This window comes from Rhipicephalus sanguineus, chromosome 2, assembly GCF_013339695.2.
Source record: "Rhipicephalus sanguineus isolate Rsan-2018 chromosome 2, BIME_Rsan_1.4, whole genome shotgun sequence".
Taxonomy (NCBI): Eukaryota; Metazoa; Arthropoda; class Arachnida; order Ixodida; family Ixodidae; genus Rhipicephalus; species Rhipicephalus sanguineus.
The window spans coordinates 172331553-172349919 of NC_051177.1; the positions used below are offsets into that span (position 1 = coordinate 172331553).

The 18367-nt window shown below is 47.2% G+C and overlaps 4 non-coding genes across 4 annotated transcripts; 3 read left to right on the forward strand and 1 right to left on the reverse strand.

Moving 5' to 3' along the window:
* Nucleotides 1-3828: 3828 nt before the first annotated feature.
* Trnar-ccu (transfer RNA arginine (anticodon CCU)) lies at nt 3829-3901 on the reverse strand. The gene has a single exon. It is a non-coding gene; the product is annotated as a tRNA-Arg (tRNA).
* Nucleotides 3902-15293: 11392 nt separating this feature from the next.
* Nucleotides 15294-15366, forward strand: Trnar-ccu (transfer RNA arginine (anticodon CCU)). The gene has a single exon. It is a non-coding gene; the product is annotated as a tRNA-Arg (tRNA).
* Nucleotides 15367-15759: 393 nt separating this feature from the next.
* Trnar-ccu (transfer RNA arginine (anticodon CCU)) lies at nt 15760-15832 on the forward strand. Its single transcript has one exon. It is a non-coding gene; the product is annotated as a tRNA-Arg (tRNA).
* A 393-nt stretch (nt 15833-16225) lies between these two features.
* Nucleotides 16226-16298, forward strand: Trnar-ccu (transfer RNA arginine (anticodon CCU)). The gene has a single exon. It is a non-coding gene; the product is annotated as a tRNA-Arg (tRNA).
* Nucleotides 16299-18367: the final 2069 nt, after the last annotated feature.

The following is an 18367-nucleotide window of genomic DNA, read 5'->3' on the forward strand; positions in this document are numbered from 1 at the left end:
AAGTGCGAGGACACTACGTGCACTATGTTTTGCTTTATGCTCCGATAAATTACCGTTACGTGTAACGTATACGGGCATGTGAACTGCGACGCGATAGATATCTTGGCCGCAGGAATACTGATCCACGAAAATCCAGCGAGCGCAGTATTCCGAACCGTTGCCCCGGTTTCTTATCTATAAGACAAGGGTCGCCTGGCGTACGTGTGTTGCTATTGCATCCTTGCACAGCACATCGTTTCCGCGGGTACCGAGGCAAGCGCTCGGCGCTAAATGTTATCTCATCGCCCCGGGGCCCGTTGAACACCGTCCTGAACATGTTCACCAACGATGAAACGCACTTCACGACTCCGCGCACAGCAAACATAAAATTTTCACCACAATCATTCAGAGAACGCATGCAAGTGCGAAACACCAAAACACATGAGGGGGGGGGGGGTGTTATCGCCTTTTCTATCACCTTCTTTATCACAGATATAGAAGGTGATTTTGTTGTGTTGAACAGGACCACGTATAATTCAAAGGCTCATGAAGCTATTTCGTCTAATTTTCAGGTGCACGAAGATTTAGCTCTTACGAAAGTACAAAACGACGCAAAAAAGCTATGCAAAAGCTTCAAACTAGATCATTCATCCCGGTCCATCGAAAAGAGCACTAATGGTGAACCATACTTGTTCTTTTCTGCGAAACGCACAAACCTGACAGCCCTTTCTGTTTGATAGTGTCAGAAAACGCAAGCTGGCAGAAACATGTAGCAACGTTTTTAAAACAGTACTTGAAGCTTTTGCCATATGACGATCCGTTTTTGGCAAGGAATCCCGACCAAGTGGTAAAATTCTTTAAAGACAATGAGGACAGGAACAATGATGCTTTCTCGATTGATCTAAAGGATCTTTACTATCCTATTCCGCAGAGTGACTTGATGAAATGTGTCGCTCATTACATAAACAGTTTGGAGCAGTACGATTTCAAAACGTTTCCGGTTTGACATGCTATCAGTTTCTGGAGCTTCTTAGTTTTTAGGTTAACTCTACTTACGCGACAAGGGATGGTACTGTTGTTAAATAAAAAAAAAATGGTATCTGCATTGGGTCATATGCATTGCTCCCTGCTTAAGCGGCTTGTACCTAGCCAATCATGACCAGGTTCTTCATGACCGCCTGAAAAATAACCCTGACTTTCTGCATGTATTGAGATTTGTGGAAGATTGTTTTAGTTTTTTTGAACAATCAATCATCTAGTTTTGACTGGGTGGTCTCTAAAATCATAATCTAATTAACAGTAGTTGTATCCCCTTTGGTGTTGGCGCATGAAGTGCCCGAGGACAATTTCATCAGATTTTTAGACTTGAGATTGTACTTTTCACCACAGAAAGTTTGCTGGAATTATGAGCCGAGAGGCAATAAGCTCGTCCTGCCATTTTTTTCAGCTCATTAAAAGCCTGTGAAACGCGCAATAGTACAATCTCGTTCCAATAATTCCCTTATGAAGTCCTGTGACCACAAGGCAGAAACCAGTTTCTTGGATCAGGCCAAGCGCTTAGCATAGTCTGGTTAACCATCAGGTATGCTCAGCTCTGTCGCAGAGGGATTGAGCAGAAAGCTTAAAAGCTGATCAAAGGGCAACAGCGGTGGTGCTAGAGCCAAGAAAGTTGCCGTTGTGCCATACATGCATTGCATTTCGCACAATCTCAGAAGAATTGCGGGAAAGTCGGGGGTGGACGTGGTCTTTTCAGCTACTGACCGTCTACAGAGATTATGTCAACAGGTAAATTCAGAGAGCAACAAGGTGAACGCATGCCATCAGGGGCGTAGCCAAGGGGGGGGGGGGTTCAGCCCCCCCCCCCCGAAATTTTTCAGTTTTGCTTGCGTATATAGGCGCGCACACATACAAACGCACGCACGAACATACATAGAGTATGGTTGAACCCCCTCCGAAAAAAATTTCTGGCTACGCCCCTGCATGCCATATTAATAATCGAACCTGTACTCGAAACATTGTCTATGCCACTCCGCTTTCGTGTACAAAGACGTACAATCGGCGTCAAGCGAAACGCGAACAGCGGAGCGCGTGGCCCAAGCATTAGCAAAGGTTTAGTGCGCGCCGTCCGGTTACTGCCAGGCGCGTACATCCGGTTTCGCAGCATTGTGCGATTTTTTGCTTCTGTTCTAGTTCTGATATGGTGATAAAGGCGGCCGGCGTGGGCGTGCCTGGCGCTTTTCGCCGTTTCACTTTTTGTTCGTTTATATCTTTTGTTTTTTCCTTTCAAATATCAGAGCTTGGACAGAAGCAAAAATATTTCACTATAGGGCAATCGCGCAGTGCTGCCTAACCGGATGTGCGGGCCTTTCAATCGTGATGACTGGACGACGCGTGTACTATACCGTCGCTAATGCTTGTGGCACGCGCTCCGCCGTTCGCGCTTCATTTGACGCCGGTAGTACGTTGGTGAGACCGGCAGATGTATCAACCAGAGACTAAAAGAGCATCGTTATTACGTCACAGAAGCAATCTCCGGCCATTTGGGCATTAATTTCAAATATTGTGGCGGTATGCCTTTGTTTGAAAACACCTTTATCCTGTATAAGGCGCATAGTAAGATGACAAGAGAAATTGCTGAGGCCTATGAGATTCCTAGATTAGAAGAAATGTGCGTTAGACAGCCTTTCTCAAAAAGAGTTGCGATATCTTGTTTTGCTTTGTCGCGGCAATATTTTTGCTATGTCGTGATATTGCCCTGTACACGTACTCGGTTCAGCGATTTGCCCACTGGTTGTCCATGTGGTGTTTGCGCTCGCTCGGTATATATTTATCGGTTCGAGCGAAAATAAAATATCGGTTGAAAGTAGCGTTGTGTCCTTGTATGTTTTCTTTCTACGTCTCTGTCTAGTCGCGCTTACTCACTCTTCTGGCGCTCTCCTCTCGTTGATTGAACTGCAACACGGTGTCTGCAATAGCACCCCTTCATTGCTTGAGTCACTTGTAAATGGAATAAATTAGTTTACGATCACTTACAATCCGCTTAACGGCGTAAAAAAATTAAGTCGCACCTGTCGCTCTCACTTCCTTTAGCGTGCGTTGTGGACTTGTAGCCGAGATTGAGGCTCGGCGCCCAGTCGGGGTTTGCCTCGTCGATCAAATAAGCTGGTCGTCCTGAAATAGGCGGCACATTACAGTGCTGCACGTAAAAAATAACGCCAAAAAGGTAGGTTTTATGCTACTACTGCGCTCTCATGTGATGAAATGCACCCCGCAAACTCGGTAATGAGTCGCCGATTCGTGCAGGTCTTCGCGACGAATTCTGAGCAGCCATAGAGCTATGCGCCTTGACGACTGGTCCGTTGTCTTCTCACACTCTCCCCGTTTCACTTCCGGCACGACATAAGAGCCAACCCGTTGAAAGTTCTAGTCGTTGGACTTGTTTCTCGTGCGGTTGCAGCAACCGTAAACCGCGCAGTTGACCGTCGTAGCTCGACGCGCAACAACGCGTGCTGCGGCCTGGGCACTTTTACAAGTATGCAGCACGTAGTAGTAGATAGTTCCAACACCTTAGTATTGTAAATGGAACACAAAAGAACACGGAAGGCCAGGAGGGACCACATAACACATATCACATAAGCACAGCAAGCACAGTGGCAAGCGTGAGTCGGCTGCTGCGTCACAACCGCGAAAATGGCGTCCGGCTCGGGGCACCGCAGCGCCACATTGCGGCTCTGTTTCAATGCATATTCCTTATAATACACATTGGAAAAGAAATAGGGAGATGAAATGAAAAGAAATATGATTGGCTTCAAACAAGGATAATGTAGCGAAAAACATTAAAAAAAAATGTACCCTCGGCGGGACTCGAACCCGCAATCCCCGGTTTAGGAGACCGATGCCTTATCCGTTAGGCCACGAGGGCGATGGGCGGATGGTGCACTCGCGTACATGTGATTTACATGCCTCGCTCAATGTCTGCTCGCGGCTGTTGCGCTAGCTTTGTATTGGCGGCGAGGAGTTACGGAGTCGCCCTCTGTCGGGCGCGCCTCGATCGCGTGCTAGGTAGGATACCGCCGGCGCGTTCCCCATAGGTTTTGCTGTCGGCGCTCTACAAAAACACCTCGCGGAAGCCCTCCAGGGCATTTCTGTAAGTACTTTCTAAAAGAACTGTGTTCTTTACTGTCAAAATAATCATTTTCGACGAACTGAAAGCACAAGATAGTCTACAGTCGCTGTCTCTTTGCAGGAAACCGAACACCCGCTTCACGCGGTCACCTCGTTAGAGACCCCTGAACCGGCTTCTTGCGTGAAAGGTAGTCACTCGCTGAGTGCAAACTATGTGAAATATTTCGTTAGAGTAGACTGCCTGTATAACCAAACGGAGCATAACAGAAAGAATCCTCAAGCCAGCGATCGCACGGGTTCGCGACGACTGACGGTGCCTCTGCATGTATGAGCGTCTGCATGTATGTTCGTACTGATAGTTTCGCTTTTGCTACGAGCGTGTTTTGGCACCACGCTGTGAACTTTACGCCGCAAAATATGAGAATTTGTGAGTACACAAACAACTGCTGTTGTGCGGACGCTATCAGAGCAGTTCAAAAACAATTTCGTTACAACTACGGCTTCGGTGCGCATGGCAACTTTGTGATGTGCCGTCCCGACGATTCCGCGTTATAAATTCGTGTGCGTTTCAATGTCATTTGACAAGTTGTCTCGCACTGCGTATTGATCGGTCTTCTCAGCGGGCAAATGCCGCTGATTCTGTTTCTTTTTTCAGTGCATTCGTTTCGTTTCGTGCTCATACAAAACGTGAGCAAATGCGACTCCTTTTCTTTTTAATGCTCCTTAATTATCGTTTCGTTTGCATTCCAGTGAACTTGCCGCTCTCTGTCATCAACAAATTCATAGACCAAAGCTTCACCACTTCGTGATTGCTGGTGGAAGGAGAAGCAGTCTACGAGACCGAGCATGTATAGTAGCATGCAACGCCAAGGAAAAGAGAGAAAATAACGTCGGCTCTGGACTAAGACCTAGTTGAGCTTGAAATAGCGGTGAATAAAATAGAAGTTATTGCAGCAACCAGCAGCCGCAAAACAGGATAGTAATTATTTGGCGAGTACCCAAGCAATTTTGGCAGCAGTGTCGTGTCTAACGCCAACAGGGTAGCATATCTTTCCCACGAAAATAAATGAGGCTGCAAGAAAATACATGCGGTTGGAGAGGCCCAACGTAGGTTTGAGAGTGGCACAAATAAATTTGGGCTTTTTAGCACATCATGTTTGCGTCAGGGGAACGGAAGCTTGACTGAAAAAAAAATGTTATTGCCAACATAAATGCAGCACACAGCCGCAGCATTTCACTCTTTCGTTATGTACGTCCACCAGCAAACGTCGCGTAGCTTATGAAGGCGAAAGCCTTAGATGCCTCTTCAAACGGGAAGATTGACCGTCGGCGGCGTCAAGACGAGTCACGCAAAAAATAATCGCCACGTAATGAGGTCACCATATGACGTCACAGATCTGCTAAATTTGTAAATTCATTATGGCATCACCATGACGTGACATAACGTGATGTCACATGATGACGTATTCACACGACATGGTCCCTTTGCATTGCCTCCGTGATCGGCCCACCGATCACGGAGGCAATGCGAAACGTCGTGTAGCTTATGAAGGCGAAAGCCCTAGATGCCTCATCAAACGGGAAGCTTGCCCATCGGCGTCCCGCGTCGGCGGCGTCAACACGAGTGATGCAAATAATTGTAACGTGATGGCGTCACCTTATAACGTCACAATGACGTCACTGGTCACCAAAACATGTAGCGTCATTGTGACGTCACATGATGGCGTATTCAGACGTCATGGTCGCTTTGCATTGCCTCCGTGATCGGTCACGGAGTTCGTGCAAAACCGCGGTAAGTGCAGAACGCTTTTGGAGGGGGGCGCGGGAGAATCAATACATCGACTGACAAGAAGAAGACGGATTTCGCCTTCTAGTCATCTTTAACGAATGCATAAGGGACCCTTTGAGTTTTTTAATTCAACGTATCTAAACAATGGCTCGCGCATCTGCAGCCGATTTTGTGGACGCTGAGCACAGGGCCGACGATCAAGAGGTCGCGCGGGAGGATTCTGAGATGGTATCGCACGTGGTGAAAGGTAGCGCCTTTTCCATCCTGTGGCAGATAAGCATCATTTGCCGGCGGCATGCGCCCGTGAGCCATCGTCTCAGTGCGCGCTGTCTGCTACTCACCGAACATCGCAGGCCCGACGCAGTAACGAAAGTCTTCGTCGCGGAAATGCTTGTTGCACACAAGACTCGTAGCCGATGGCTACTCGCCGGTTCTTAGCTTTACAACCCAGGCTTCACGCAGTTTCTTGTCCCGCGGTTACCGGTGCAGGCTGACACTGGGCTCCGTTGCGTAAGCCCGGCACTGCGGCACCGAGCGGTAGAGCCCCATGTTCGTCGCCTTCGGAGGCAGCCACTTTATTACAATGGTTTCAATTGAGCAAAAATGCGAGAAAACTTCCGTATTTGAACAGAACGCAGCGCATGTGGTACTTGAAACTCGTTTTCAAAGCACGCGGCAGCGCTTCACAAGCAGCCGACGAGGCCGCTGAGACCACGTGATCCTGCCAAACACGTCACGCCCTTATAGCATCACCGGAGCTCCTTATAGCATCACCTTGTCGGTCGTCGCTCCATCCGGCGTGCCCCGCCGTCGCGTCTCCCGTATCATTCAATAGATGGCGCTGTCCCATAGAGATGCATGCAAACTGCAGTTGGGTGACGATATACTAGATGACGCTGTCCCATAGAGATAGAAGAAAAATAAAAAAAGATAAAAATAAAAAATAATAAAAGAAATTTAAAATAAAAAAAATTAAAAAAGATCAAAAAAATAAAAAAAAGAAGGAGGAAAAATAATCAACGCGGCGTATCGCTTTGATTACTGCTGGGCGAAACCACTGAACATTTCACGGTGTAACCATGATTACTTCAGGAGCTTCGCCCAAGCTCTTCATCATTAACCCGTGGATATGCTGTAATTTTTTTTATCTCTTTTTGGGAGAGTATTTCGCCAGCGCCTTGCATAAGTCACGTGGTACGCGACGCTGCGCTGGCCTCTGTGCACGCGGATTTGTTGGGAATGCCCAGGGCGTTGGCCAGGGGAGCGAGACGGAGACGCGTGACTCAGACCATCGTATCGATGGTACGCACTCCCCTTCTGCGGCAGTGTTATGTTGCTTAGGCAGAGTAAAAAGCTGGGCTTGGTAAAAATCTGGACTAAATCATACAGTGCGATGGAGTAAGGAAATGGTAGGATAGACGCGCCCCTTAATTCTCTTTTTTAATGTCAGCGTGCTTGTCGTTGACATTCAACCTTGACGTCGTGTTGCATATAGTGCTTTGTGATGTTCCAATGCTGCCGGACTACTCGCACTGAGTTTAGCGAGCAGAACACGGACTAACATATGTGTTTTCAGCCAGGTGCGTCTTATTTCATTACTGTTGCGAATATTTCTCTTCGGGCTATACATTTTTCGTAAGTGCGTCATCAGAATTAAAAGAGGGACACCGACCAAGCAAAAAACAATGCGAAAAAAGACGTTTCGGCTTCGCTGACGGGGGCCTTGCTCACAATGACGGAAGCTTTGTTCACTAGATTGTGAACAAAGCTCTTGTCTGAGGAGCCGAAACCTATTTTTTTCGTATTTTTTTTCATGGCCGGTGTCCCTCTTTTAAGTTTTATGACATCGCTTCCCGACCAGACGTGCTTCCGTCAAAATCTCGGCTTCCTTATTTGCGAGACGTCAACAGTACTGCAACATTTTCAGTGATGGTCTTGTTCAATAAAGAATACAAGCAAAGTGCGAATAGATGTTCTCTATGAATAGTGTGACGATCGATGCATGCAATGTTGCGTGGAGCAATGCCTTTCGCAAAAGGAAGGTGCTGATAAAATATCGCCTGCGTGGCCGTGAATGCACATAGTCGCGCAGTCTCGACTACAGGGGTGGTGCGACTAAGCACCACCGGCATACGCCTGGCCAGGCGTCAGCTATGGCAGGGAGGGAGTAAGTGGCGAAGTTGTTTCCCGCCCTCAGGCCACACACCTTGATTCAGAAGCCCTAACACTGTATGCTTCATGTTCATGCCTCATTTTGTTGTATGATTGAAGCAGCGCTAAAGACGAAGACGTAAGAAACAGAGTGCGCAGGACGAGCGTTCGTCCTGTGCACTCTGTTTCTTACGTCTCCGCTTTTAGCGCTGCTTGAATCATTCAAATATTCGAACTATCCCAACTTTACATTGCACTGCAGTCATTTTGTTGTTACTGCTAGAATAATTTCTGCGTGAATAAAGCAGTGATAATGAAAGCGTGCAGTGCTGGTGCAGGGCGCTACGACGTTTGGCGACGAGTGTGGCGAGGATTAAGAGTCAACTGTCTCCGGACGACGATGAGCCGTGACAGGAAAGACGACAGAAAGTTGCTAGAGCATGGGCCGAACGAGGACGTGCCGACCCACAGTTTCGAGCAAAGGACGCCTAGCTGGTAAAAATGAGCACGTAATTAGTACGTTGTTGAAAATTGCGCACTTAGATGTCGTTCGAACATGCCTAGATGTGCCTCTATGACATGCTCATAATTACGCGAGTACTTGTCGAGTTATAAATATAATTACACTAGTTAATTAAGCCTCATTAACGAAAAAATTAGCAGAGGCCACTACAGTGTACTAGGAACAATATGCAGTACTTAGGTTCACTTCGCGGAACGCCGTTCCTCTTTTATTTTTTAAAATCGTGCTGCGTGATAGCTGGACACTCTGTATAGCCAGTGGGGGTGGGTAGTTGGGGGTTCGACCACGTCCTCCCTGAGAAAAATTTCGATTTTGCATGTGTATATGCACGCGCACAGATCCAAACGCACACATGTACATAAAGGTTGGTTGAAGTCCCCTCCCATCCTCCCGAAAAAAATATCTGGCCACGCTACTGGTGAAAAGTGACACATTTCTGTTCGTCTGCTAGTGGCACTCAACGACAGTTCGGTTTAGGTTTCGCCGGTGAATTTATTCGAATTTCATTGCCTCTCAATAATTACCAGAAGGCACTCTATAATAATCTAGCTCAAAGCGACGATGGGCTTTTCGCATGAAGTACTTCAATTCTCGCATTTTACCCGACTGCCTGTTTGTATTATTAAAAAGTTAATTCGTTTAATTCCTCAATTGCACTCACAATTGATGTTTCTGGCCATCTTAAGATGTTTGTAGCTAAAGAAAAATTAATTATGAAGGCAGCAAGCAAATATTCTCTTTTCCTTATTCTGGAGAATTTTCGGACACATTTCTTGAAACATCCTGTACATCGGGAATGATAACGTCACAGAGGTAGAAGCAGCAGTTAATGAAGGCAGCATCATGGAATCAGCTGAGAAGAAGCTGCGCACAGGAAGGATCAGAATGCGCGCATTTAAAGATAACGAGAAGCCCAGCGCAATATTATCAGATATTTCAATATCATCGTGAAGGCTGCAGAATATACTTATATACTGAACTATATATATGCTTATATAGGTCACGGATCATCGAACGGTAATAAAAAATACAATCAAAGCCGAGCAGGACACCTACGTGTAACTATCGATGAGGTTAGAAAGCCCATGCATATGAGACATGTCCCGCGGAAAGGCGGCTGGAGGAAACGGCATTGCAGCCGATTTAATCCTTTACTGCACCTAGTTGAATTTCTGCAACATTCCAATAAATGGCAATCTGAACAAAAGGAAAGTCTGTTTGGAGCTGCCTGTACACATTGTAGCATTTTCGCAACATTGCTTTGAAAAACGCAGTTTTGTGCACTCTAAGAAAAAAAAGAGTATGCGTGACTCTTTTCGGAGAGTTCTGACTTGCCACGTATAGGACTCTCTTTAAATAGTCACGGTGACTCTCTTGGTGGGTCAGGGTCAGCTCGCTCTAGGAGAGTCCCCTGACCCTCTAGGAAGAGTGGAAAGACTCTCATCCGAAGGATCACGTTACCACTCATAGGGAGTCAGACGACTCTTGCCGGTAACGCTCCTACGGGGGTCAAGGGACCCACACCGAAGCGTCAAGCGACTCCACAAGTATTTTAGGCTACTGATTTGACCCTTGCTCTACTTTTGCGCGTATAGTGGAGTATTCATTTTAAGCAAGCCCAATAATACTTGCCGTTCTGCCCAGCGACTGTAAAAAAAGAATAGTTCAGTTTTAGCATTATTTTAATAAAACTCGTCAAAACAACACACATTTTCCAGCAAAGTTATATAGAAAGCGCGAAAAGATGGTCTGTGATTTCCAATTAAGAAGTTTGGGTGTTCCTCATTTATATGCTTCTATGAGTATAGCCAACTAAAATGTGTGACTGTGATGTGCACAGTGTCATATGATGCTAAATGAACAGCAGAAATCGCCATCATGTTTCCATATTTATTCCTTGTGATTAAGAATAAATCAAAAAGTGGTGACGGCTTGAGGCATCAGACTTGTGGCTTTCTAGGTTGTCGCTCCTGTCCAGCGTGAGCACCATGAAAAACGGTATCTGAAAAGCAGAACGTGATATTATGATGAGAAAATGAAATTGCAGTAAAGGTTTGCAAAACCTACACAATAAGTGGTTCACACATACATAGTAAAGGCTAACAACAAAACAACAAAGCACATCCTCCGGCAGCCAGGGGCATGCCGTGAGCGGTTATTGACCGCATGTTTTACAAACGTAACCCATCCTTAAATACTCAGATAAACAGATGCGAGTACTAGGGCCCGTACGACACCCAGCGCGTGCGTACGCCGTCTACGTCGAGATCAGACATGTCATATGCTAGAATTAGCGCACATAACTCCCACAATCACGTACACTCACTCGATTTTGTTATAGCGCCCAACGTCATCGCAGTGTATGCAAACCACGAAAACAGCAAACAGAAACGAGGGAAAAGAGTGCACGCCGGCGGCCGCAACAACGCGCCCCGTCGAAAGTCTAGAGCTTTTTCACTTTACCGGCGAGGCGTGTCCAACTTGAATGACTACCGCGTACGTTCTGGAAGCCACCGTACTATATCTGCACCTCAAACCACCGTCTTTAAGCCAACAAAAACCATTATATATAGTGCGTCTGAGCGTTATGTACACAGGCTTTTTTTTTTCACGTTCCCACGCGCGGAAGCACGCTGCACACTCAAGGTCGATGGAACTGTTACTATGAAGTAGACTAAAGTGCATCTCGAAACGACATCTTGCACCTTCAGTAGTGCAGACACAACGTGCGATCAGCAAGAAATGACCCTCGATAATTGTTTGTATCGCTCACTTTATGGGAGCTTGTACAGCAACGCGCATAACGGTGGTAACTCTTTAACTGACAGATTTAGTTGGGCATCCGCAACAGCCCCGCGGACGCAGGCTGCTGTTGGAAATGGCTGGCGGATAACTTCAGCAAGGCTGCTGCGGACGCCCAGCTAAAGCTGTATAATTAGTACCTACGAAAGCAGTACACTCACCGTTAACTGGCGCCCGTTGTCGGTGTCCGCAGCTCCATGAATATTCCGCCCTCCAAGCGTCACTCCGTGCACGGAGCCGGCGTTAACACCACCGAAGACGCGCAACCAACGCATCCACGCAACGCATTCCAATAGACCAGGAGACTGAGACGACTGAGAGAGGAGAGCGGCGCGCAACCCCGGCGCCAACCCCGTCTGCGTCGCCGAGCAAGGCGCCACAACGGCGCCAAAGGGCAAGCGATATGTATGGCGTATACGGCGGCTCTTATACCGAAGCCAATCGAAACGCGCTTCAGGAGGGTCCAGTGACTCCTTCCCAAATGCGAACTCTTTTTCTCTGCCTGTACCTTCCAAAAGGGGTCAGATGGACACCCGAAGAGAGTCACGGTTCCATGACCCTCTTTTGACTCTCTTTTTTCTTAGAGTGTGCGGCTATCCGTGCTCATTCCGCGCAACTATTCCGAAAACATCCACGGCGGATACCTCGCGTGCCTGCGTGCAGTGATATAGGCAAGTTTTGCCAATTATAGGTGCAATTCTGAATACGATATAGCGCGGAACAATTTCTTGCGCTCTGCTACACATCATCCTGGTTGTGTAGATTCTAAAAAAAACATTCTTATCTCGGAATAGTTTGTTCCCGGCGACGGAACGTTGCTATGTTGCGCAAATGCAACAACATGTAGTACATACATGAGGTTTGTTTTTCTGAGAATTGAAGATAGGCCCTAAACGCTTCTATGGCCGAGTGATTCCTTCTGATAGTGAAGACAGCGACCTTTCTGAGAGTGACGATGACCCTGAGTGTAGGTCCATTTCGATTCAACATGTTTGCAGTATGTTATAGGTCGTACACCCATATTTTTAAAAAAGGAGTTCGGTGTATTAGCGCGCTACTATGTTGCTTCATTCCGGTTTTACCTTTAAGCATAAGCGCGCGCAGGGTTCACCATCAGGGGGGGGGGGCGAAGGATCATCGCAGCGCCCCCCCTCCTACTAAGGCAATGTATGAGGCAGATTTTGCGCCCCCCCCCCCCTCTTGGGTGACTAGGGGAGTCAATGTATGGGGAAGATTTTAGGCCCCCATCTTAGGTGACTGCCCCCCGTGTGCACGCCATGCCGCTGGAACACTGTGAATGGCGGGGTTGTTTTATTACACATTCCGCTGTGCGCTCAGTTGCAAGCGCCTCTCGTGTCTTCGCGCTCCTCTTATTTCCTTGACCGAGCCAGGAGCGTGTAATAAAAGTGGTTCTACCTGCGTTTAGCTCTGGTTTGCCACCAATTTTATACGCATTGTTAAGGTCTGTTTCCTCCTTCGAATGTTCAACCTGATGTGGAAAAACGTTGTTTCCTAGATGCACGAGAATCTGCATGACGTGCTGCTAGAAATGTGCAAACCAGCTTTGTTCAACAAGCAAGAGCAATAGCTTTTTTCTTTGTACCACATTAAAACACGAGCACACACACGGATTGTTTTGTGCCCAGAAGTATTTCAGTTCTGATCACACTGAGTGTGCTTCCCCTTCAACATGTTCTTTATTTGCTTGTTGTTACAAATATGCAAATCCGCAACGCACATTTTTTCTCCTAATGCAAACAACAAAAGTCCACCAAAGTTACTTTCGATGATAGTACAGCTATTGTTATGCTTCCGTGCAACTCCATGAGTAATATTATGACGAAACAAAGAATTGTGCGGTAAAGGGTTAATCAAAGAAGGAGGATATTTTAAGAAGCAGTCTAAACATAACGCCTTAAAAATTCACTTGTACCAGCCAGCTTGAAAAACGCCAACGTTATGCGGATCTACAAATAACGAGATGAAATGACTTGTAAAATTATAGACCTTTCATCTTACTCCCAGCGTAATTAATACAAATATTTCACTAAGACAATTCTGGATCAGAAAAAAATCGCCTTAATCAACTTTGAGAACAATATGGCTTCAGCCAAGAATACTTTACAGTGTACAATAGCCATGCAATCATTGCGGTAATTGAGAAATCTACAGAACACAACCACTGCATTTTATACATTATGAAAAGGCCTCTGACTCAGCAGAGATACCCGTCGCTTCGGAGGCGTTGCGTCACCAAAGAGTGTCAGTGTCGATACATGTGTGAATACCATACCAAATCTCTACAAATATTTCACAGCTACCCTACCTCTCCTCAAGAAAACTGAAGAAATTGCGAGCAATAAATGGGTCAGAGAAGGAGATCCAATCTGTGCCATGTTGTTCACTGCATCCTTGGAAGAAACATTTAAACGACTACATTGGCAAGGAGTAGGAATAAATATTAACGGAGGAGGATGGTGATAAAAGAAAGGCACGGAGGTTAACCAGAAATGAACCCGGTTGGCTACCCTGCACTGACAAGGGGCACAAAAGTTGGAAAGGAAAGGAGAATGGTCACTGTCGCCGCCGACGTAACAGTCTCCTCCATCGTTCATTAACCGTTTACTGCACAATTTTTTGTTTTGTCATGATATTATTCATGGAGTTGCACGGAAGTATAACAATAGCTGCAATACCATCGAAAGTAACTTTGGTGGACTAGTATTCTTTGCATTAGGAGAAAAAAGGTACGTTGCATATTTGCAACAACAACAAGCAAATAAACAACATATTGAAGGGGAAAGATAGCCAGTGTGATCCGAACGGAAATATTTCTGAGCACATAACAATCAGTGGGTGTGTTCATGTTTTAATGTGGTACAAAAACGAAGAGTAATTCCTCTTGACTATTGAGCAAAGCTGGTTTCCACATTTCTAGCAGCACGTCATGCACATTCTCGTAAGAAATCGCAGCAGTACATTGGTTGCTATCGGAATTGTGACATGCTGTCCCCAAGATCATGTCAACGATTAAAGCGTTTCCTTCCAGGTGATGTAGAGTTGCACGAAGGTGGTGCCTCCCGTTTGGGTAAGACGGGCAGCAGGACAGGAGGTGGGTGCTAAACAGTCTTCCCTACAGCGTGTCGTCGCAGTCGGCGCTGTCGGCCATTTATATCTTAAATGAATATCTGAACAACTTAAAGGGTTACTGATATAAAACTTCGCGGCCGAGATAGCCTGCGGGATCGATTCCTGTGAACGTATATCATCAACAAAATATCAACAGCGAATATAGCTTCGATGGTATTTTATATTATTGTTGAAGTTTGCGTGAGCGATCGACACCCTAGCGCTACGAACACCCTTAAATGGGACCCTCGGTGATCCCCCTACTTCATTCACGTGACCGCGCTACAACAATTTATGATGACGTCATAGCCGCCATTTTCTTACCGCGATCGCCCTCGTGCACTAACGGATAAGGCATCGGTCTCCTAAACCGGGGATTGCGGGTTCGAGTCCCGCCGAGGGTACATTCTTTTCAGACAAAAGGTTTTACACTACATTTTCCTTGCTTGAAGAGAAGCATATTTGTTTGCATTTCGTCTCTCTATTTCCTCTCCACTGTGTGTTATACTGCGACCGAGAGTGAAAGCGGCAATGGAAAGTACGCAGATGAACTATCCAAACATCGCCCTCGTGCGCTAACGGATAAGGCATCGGTCTCCTAAACCGGGGATTGCGGGTTCGAGTCCCGCCGAGGGTACATTTTGTTTTGCAAGAAGCTTTTCCACTACATTTTCCTTGCTTGAAGAGAAGCATATATGTTTGCATTTCGTCTCTATTTCCTCTCCACTGTGTGTTATACTGCAACCGAGAGTGAAAGCGGCAATGGAAAGTACGCAGATGAACCATCCAAACATCGCCCTCGTGGCCTAACGGATAAGGCATCGGTCTCCTAAACCGGGGATTGCGGGTTCGAGTCCCGCCGAGGGTACATTTTGTTTTGCAAGAAGCTTTTCCACTACATTTTCCTTGCTTGAAGAGAAGCATATATGTTTGCATTTCGTCTCTCTATTTCCTCTCCACTGTGTGTTATACTGCGACCGAGAGTGAAAGCGGCAATGGAAAGTACGCAGATGAACTATCCAAACATCGCCCTCGTGCGCTAACGGATAAGGCATCGGTCTCCTAAACCGGGGGTTGCGGGTTCGAGTCCCGCCGAGGGTACATTTTTTTTTGCAAAAAGCTTTTCCACTACATTTTCCTTGCTTGAAGAGAAGCATATTTGTTTGCATTTCGTCTCTCTATTTCCTCTCCACTGTGTGTTATACTGCGACCGAGAGTGAAAGCGGCAATGGAAAGTACGCAGATGAAGCATTCAAACATCGCCCTCGTGGCCTAACGGATAAGGCATCGGTCTCCTAAACCGGGGATTGCGGGTTCGAGTCCCGCCGAGGGTACATTTTGTTTTGCAAAAAGCTTTTCTACTACATTTTCCTTGCTTGAAGAGAAGCATATTTGTTTGCATTTCGTCTCTCTATTTCCTCTCCACTGTGTGTTATACTGCGACCGAGAGTGAACGCGGCAATGGAAAGTACGCAGATGAACTATCCAAACATCGCCCTCGTGCGCTAACGGATAAGGCATCGGTCTCCTAAACCGGGGGTTGCGGGTTCGAGTCCCGCCGAGGGTACATTTTTTTTTGCAAAAAACTTTACCACTACATTTTCCTTGTTTGAAGAGAAGCATATTTGTTTGCATTTCGTCTCTCTATTTCCTCTCCACTGTGTGTTATACTGCGACCGAGAGTGAAAGCGGCAATGGAAAGTACGCAGATGAACCATCCAAACATCGCCCTCGTGGCCTAACGGATAAGGCATCGGTCTCCTAAACCGGGGATTGCGGGTTCGAGTCCCGCCGAGGGTACATTTTGTTTTGCAAAAAGCTTTTCCACTACATTTTCCTTGCTTGAAGAGAAGCATATATGTTTGCATTTCGTCTCTCTATTTCCTCTCCACTGTGTGTTATACTGCGACCGAGAGTGAAAGCGGCAATGGAAAGTACGCAGATGAACTATCCAAACATCGCCCTCGTGCGCTAACGGATAAGGCATCGGTCTCCTAAACCGGGGATTGCGGGTTCGAGTCCCGCCGAGGGTACATTTTGTTTTGCAAAAAGCTTTTCCACTACATTTTCCTTGTTTGAAGAGAAGCATATTTGTTTGCATTTCGTCTCTCTATTTCCTCTCCACTGTGTGTTATACTGCGACCGAGAGTGAAAGCGGCAATGGAAAGTACGCAGATGAACCATCCAAACATCGCCCTCGTGGCCTAACGATTCCACTTCCGGACACCGTAGTGAACGGACGCGGAATGTCGTGCTCCTCGAAAGGGGCGGTTTCAGCGGCCCAGCTGGGCCGCGGTATCAGGTTCAACGACACGACTTCGACACAGGACTACCAGCTTATTTTGCCCCAGTTGCCTACAGGAACGACCGTAACCACAACGGTATTTTTGCACGCTGACGTAAAGGCCAGACCTTACCGAGTTTAGCATTTCCGCGATGCTTTGAGCAAACTGCAGCTTATGCCGGAGGTGGTGGCCCTTGGGGCCTATCAGATGAACCACGTGTGGGCGATAACGTTCAAGGACGAAAACGCCAAGAAGAAGATTCTTTCAAGTGCAGCCTTCAGTGTCAAGGATCACAAATGTGTGGTGATAGACCCGTGTAACCAAGATATCCGGATGAAGCTATACTGGCTTTTGCACACTACGCCGGATGAAACCGTAAGGACCGCCCTGCTACCTTTCGGAACTGTGAGCGAAATTTCCCGGGATAAATGGCGTGTACAAGGCTGCGCAGACAAAGGGTCGCACACGCGTTTGGTGTCTCTGCGTTTGAAGTCCGGATACACCGTAGAAGACTTGCCGCATCAACTTCGGGTTGGAGAAGACCATGCCCTCGTGCACGTTCCAGGCAGACCACCACTCTGCGTCCGGTGCCGCGGCACCGGACACATACGGCGCGAGTGCCGAGTACCACGTTGCGGGCTCTGCCGTCGCTTCGGCCACGACGAGACCCAGTGCGTGCGCAGTTACGCAAACGTGACAGGTGCCGGGAGAAGCGAAGCTATGGAAGAGCACTTCATGGACCAGGCTGACGCGGAGGCAACAGTCATGGGGGGCGGTGACTCGGCGGAGACTGAAGATAAACAGCAGGGTGACACCTCCGGGGAGAACAAGGACAAGAACGAAGGTGCGGCTGAACCCGCCGCCAGAAAAAAGGAAGCAACGGAAGGGGACAAGGCCACAGCGAAGAAGAACGTTCCCGAGGAAACAGCCAGACCAGTGCGGACGGACCAGATAGGACCCCACCGACATGGAGTACGCGCAAGTGGTCGTAAGAGGCCGCTTGAGGTGGACGAAGGGAACGACAACGGGGCAGCTTCTGCCTGTGAACCACTTCTGAAGGCGCCGTTCGTCAGGAGACCAACCTTGAGGATACAACCCAAGGTGCCGCCCGATAGGAGGTCGGCACCATCAACAGAGAAAAGGCACCGCCAGCAGAACCACCATAGCGGGTATGTCGATGAGAGACTTCCCGAATAAGCTGTGGGATAGACGTGCAGTGTCAAAAATTAAAAAAAAATGTGCGCCGCCAGAGAAAACACTTGGGCCTCGCCTGAGAAGGCCAGGCCACTTCAAGAAGAGCGACAAGAAGTAAGTCTGTCACCCGATAATATGAAACAGGCGCAATGCGCGAACTTGTCTCATCGCTCTCAGTTTCTTCGAACTCGGCTTTACACTGAAGATAGGCAATTTAAATATACGAGGGATTAGCGGCGAAAAAAAAGCAAATGCAGTTAAAGAGAATGCTAATCGAAAATGAGGTAGACGTATTAGCCTTGCAAGAATCTAAGATTGAGAGCGTTGAGCAGGCGGATCGCATGGTGAACCTTTTTAAAACAAATATAATGTATGTGTATGCCATGCCGT